The sequence below is a fragment of the Bos taurus genome, chromosome 29, assembly GCF_002263795.3.
Source record: "Bos taurus isolate L1 Dominette 01449 registration number 42190680 breed Hereford chromosome 29, ARS-UCD2.0, whole genome shotgun sequence".
In the NCBI taxonomy this organism is placed as follows: domain Eukaryota; kingdom Metazoa; phylum Chordata; class Mammalia; order Artiodactyla; family Bovidae; genus Bos; species Bos taurus.
This window is the reverse complement of record NC_037356.1, coordinates 21,207,379-21,212,348: the sequence shown is the minus strand read 5'-3', so window position 1 is coordinate 21,212,348 and position 4,970 is coordinate 21,207,379. Positions and strand designations below refer to the sequence as shown.

General features: G+C 38.4%; 1 non-coding gene across 1 annotated transcript; it reads right to left on the bottom strand.

The window, feature by feature from the left end:
* Positions 1-3,610: 3,610 nt before the first annotated feature.
* Positions 3,611-3,684, bottom strand: TRNAC-ACA (transfer RNA cysteine (anticodon ACA)). The gene has a single exon. It is a non-coding gene; the product is annotated as a tRNA-Cys (tRNA).
* Positions 3,685-4,970: the final 1,286 nt, after the last annotated feature.

Here is a 4,970-nt window from a genome sequence, read left to right as displayed (position 1 = left end):
AGCAGCAAAGACAAAGGACTCATTCTTATAGGCTTTATATAATAATTCAACATGTGCGATCTTGGATCACTCTATGACCTCTGTTCAAGCTCAAACATATTGCCTTAGGAATCTAACACTTGGAATTAAAATCAAAATATGAGAGGAGTGAGACATAGGTGGTGCTAATCTGGAGTAGTGTGTGTGTGAGACTGGGTATAAGTTTGTCCACAATATCTGTATGTCAAACTTTTCTCTCTGGAGCTCCCCAAGCAAGAGTAGAAGGAATTTAGAGAGAGGAATGTCTTTCTATACATTTGATCCTCAGATAAACATTTCAATGGATTTTTGTAAAATCTAGTTTAAGGGAGAATATCCTCTGTCAACTGTCAATTTCAAGAAGCCAGCTACGATATTCAATAGAAGGGAAGCCACAGGAAAATACTTGGAATAATTAAGCTGAATTGCCTTTCTGGGCTGGTGGAGAATAAACTGGTAGATTTGGATATTAATGGCTTCAGTTACCTCCTACTTTTCTCACCTTCTTAAACTCAGGAAATTTAGTCATAATTGCTGTTTCTATGCAGTACCTTGGCAAATAATGACAAATAAGCTGCCATAAGAGTAAGAACAATCTTTCAAATACAGGGGGCAGAGTCACAGGAATCTTCTTGGTTCAAATTCTGGCTCTGTCTTTTAATTTGTTCCATGAACGTGGATGACATTGGTTATTTCTAAAAGTTTAATTTCCTTCTCTTTGATGTTGTTAAGATTAAATGATACTGTATAAATTAGAATTATGGTAAGCAGTCATTTAAAAATACTCTTTTCCCTTTTCTGTCTCCTCCTTAACTTATCCTGCTCGCTTAAATGGACAAGAAACTTTAAGGGTCCAGGACAGCTGCACCTTCAGGTTCTTTTATGACCTTGATCAAGTCATGACACTTCTCAGAGTTTATGTTTCGCCACCTGCAAAACCAAGATAATCATAGCTGACACTGGCTCACCGTGCTGTGACGATGAATGTTGTAACATTCATAAAGCAGGCTGCACTCTGGGAGAAGCCAAGTGCCACTTGTAATAAAAATAACAAGTATAACATTAAAAAATATTTATTTCCCAGGTCCTCTCTAAAAGAGATTTGGGCATCTGTTGCCCCAGACATATTGGCCTTTAATTAAAAACAAATACCTGCCAGTTTTCATTAAAGTCCATTTTAGCAAACTGTTACTGTCTGTGATACACCTACTGAGTCCTTGTAGATTAACAACATGCCGCTGGGATAAAGCACGGTACCACGCTGGCAGGAAGTGGAAAACCCCACCGGGGCAACTCTGTGTACAGTTATCATTCAGCCAACATCACTGCTCACCAAGATTTGATCAACCTTGCACTTAGCAAAGATTAAGCATTTTAAGTGGGCGATTTTGTGGGAAATTTTGATTACACTCTGTCTGATAGCTGTATGTGGTGAGTATATCCGGTGCAGTGAATCTCTTAGTGTTAGGTTTAAGCAGATGACTACTGTCTTGCTTCTTACTAGTATCTATTGAACATTTTCACCATTGCATTTGAGGTGTTGACTTATTACCATACCTCTAAGAAAAGTACTGCTGTCATTAGAATGTTTTTTAATGCAATACTTAAGAGATGAGCAAAATAATGTGTGCAAGCACACGGCATGTGCTTATTAAGGAAGCCAGAGAGTTTTATAATATTGATATGTCCTCGGTTTTAAAAATGCCTCAGCTCTCATGGTCTAGAGACAGTTTTCTACAGAAGGCTTTTTAAATAATTGGAAGTGTTTCTCCTAGTCAGACTTGATTGGTGAACATTTTCTACTGAACGTTGAATGATTCAGTGAAACTCATGTAAAGCACGGTCTCTGTATTCATGGGTAGCATGCGGGGGAAAAAAAAAAAAAACCTTTATCTGAACTTCATTCTCTGGATTGAAACAGAAAGCATAATATAAATAACCCTCTAAATATGTTGGTGGTCAAGTTATTACCTAGTGTGTAGAGAGGAAAACTATTTATATTAAAAGTCAGGGCCAAATAATAATAGGAATAAGAAAAGAGAGAGAGAGAGAAAGCTAGAGGAAAAATAATTGTTTTTCAGAAGAATCCTTTGTGCTTTTATGAACAGCCTATTGAAGATATGGATCAGTGATGTGCAAAATTCAAACAACACCTGTTCTTCAGTCTTTTGCAGACTCAAATGGACTTTCAACATTTTCTCTGTAAGATTTGAATATTACTTTAAAATAGAATGATTTACCAAAGACTGCTTTACTTGCATAAGAAAACAAATTAAGAGGAAAGAGAACAAAAAGGATCCTTGTTTATAAAGCTGAGCCTGTTCAGAATGTGAAAGGCAAGCTCACATTCAATAAATTTCAGAGGTGCCCTGCTGGTCATCTCCCAGTAGAACTCTCCCCTTCTGTCATCCTCCACAGAGATGTTAGGCTAATATTTCTAAAGCATCTTGACTTCCAGCTGTTTTACAAATAAATGCATTCAAAGCCTCCCATGATCTCAACTGCAGATGATTTTATGATCTTTCTACAGCTTCCCTGGTGCCTCAGGGGTAAATAATCACTGCAATGCAGGAGACGTGGGTCAGGAATGCTGGAGACCCTGAATCAGGAAGATCCCCTGAAGAAGGACATGGCAATCCTGGATGATCCCATGGACAGAGGAGCCTGGCAGGGGGTTGCCAGTCCATGGGGTTGCAAAAAATTGGACATGACTGAGCAACTGAGCACGCATGCACTGGTCCATGGTACTTAGTTGATTTTCCAGTCTAACTGATCTGCTGAGTCATCATCATGCTTCCTGACTTACACCCCTTTCCTCACATTTCCCATAGCATTGACACAGTTTTGACTTTTCTACTTCCATGTGTAATGTGTGTTATTTTTTCTTTATAATTGTGACTACTTCTGCTCCATAAGCCAGCGTTAATTTTTCTCTCTTCAGAACTCTCATAGCAATATATCTGGCCTCTCATACAATGTTACATTATATCCTCTACTATAATTATACCATCTATGTAGATGCTTCCTATCCTCCACTAGGCCTAATATGACATATGTTACAAAAACTTCCTGAGGTCAGAATTCAGCTTGTGGTTATGCCTGCTCAGTCCATCTACCTCCGAGAGCACATTATATTTAATTTAAAAAATAGCTTATCAAAGAAATATAAAAGGAAACATTTTTATCCTAATTTCATCAATTCTTCTTTCATTAGGTGTAAATTTTATATTTTGTTTACATTTTTCTTTATTTAGTTTTGTTGAAAATTACAAACTTGCTTTATAGCCCAGAAAGAGTAGATAAAACACAGAAGGCTAGAAAAGCAGGCTTTGGAGTCATCAGGATTCAGGTATTAGAGGATAGGGACAAAAAATGCAATTTCATAGCAAGAATAACTCAGTTAATATACTGCCACTCAGAAGAAATGGAAACCAAGTGGTTTTCTACTGAATTGTCCAGAAAGAAAGTGAAGTCACTCAGTCATGTTTGACTCTTTGCGACCCCATGGATTGCAGCCTTCCATGCTTCTCCATCCATGGGATTTTCCAGGCAAGAGCACTGAAGTGGGTTGCCATTTCCTTCTCCAGGGTATCTTCCTGACCCAGGGATCAAACCTGGGTCTCCTGCATTGTAGGCAGATGCTTTTACCATCTGAGCCATCAGGGAAGATGGAATTGTCTAGAAAAGGGCCAGTAATTGGTCTAATTGGTCCAGGAGGCTTGTCTTGGGCAAGATGTAACTACTATTTGCACTCTGCCTCTGAAACACTTCCTTGCCTCGTGAAGACACAGCTGCAGTAAAATAAATGAGAAGGCTATCCGGAAGGAAAAATAGAGCCTGTCAAAGACAGGCACACACCCATTACTGAAGATCCATCATATAGAGACATTAGGTGAAATGGGGAGATGATCGCCATTATTTTTCATAATCTGTAATTAAGGAAGGTCTTCTTCAAGTGTTTTATTATACTTCATTGTGATGCATTAGACTAAAGCTGTGTTTACTGGTCAAAGGGAATATCTTGCATAATTTTCCACACGATTGCCAGAAAATACCCCCAGAAAGGATATAACATCATTTAATTTTGCTCTAATCAGATTGTGGGTAGGCATATGCTCAGAAGTATCAAACTTTCTGACTCTGTGTTTGGATGGTGTGTCTCTGAACATCTCAGAGGCAGAGATAGCACCTGCAAGGGTATAAACAATTTCCCTGTGTCTTAGCCAGATCTCTAAGTTCTTGGTCATAAAAGTAATTCTGGGTTGTAAGAGGCAGACATATACAAACAAACCCAGATAAACATGTGTCTCTGCATGCTTGCTTGGCCGCTTCAGTAGTGTCCGACTTTTTGCAACCCTATGGAGTTTAGTCTGCCAGGCTCCTCTGTCCATGAGGTTCTCCAGGCAAGAATACTAGAGTGGGTTACCATTTCCTGCTCTAGGGGATATTCCCCAAGTCTCCTGCCTCTCCAGCACTGGCAGGCAGATTCTTTACTGCTGAGCTACCGGGAAAGCCCAAACATGTGTCTCTACCCTAGGAGACTTTTAGACACTGTAGGTGTTTATTTAAACATTCCATGATTGCAGTGATAATATTTTTGAAATGAATTCTATTATTATTTTGTGGTTAAAGTTTGAGGATGAAAATTAGCCACAGTCCTTATATTTCCCTCATGTCCAAAACTTGAAATCAATAAAAATATGGAGGCAGGACATAAATGCTTTATTTCACCTGTTATGAAATGCTTCTGCTCACTCTGCCTCACTAATTCTCTTTTATCTAGCTGCCATATGGATTCCTAGAGCCACATGAGAAACTTCCTCTTCTCATGCCAAAGTAGGAACTGTCCTCCTTAGAATTGTTATAAAAAGCAAATTCATTATTTTTTAATAGATCATCAAATTAAAAGTTTAGGCAGTAGTGTAATATAATAATAATATTTATTAAATAGT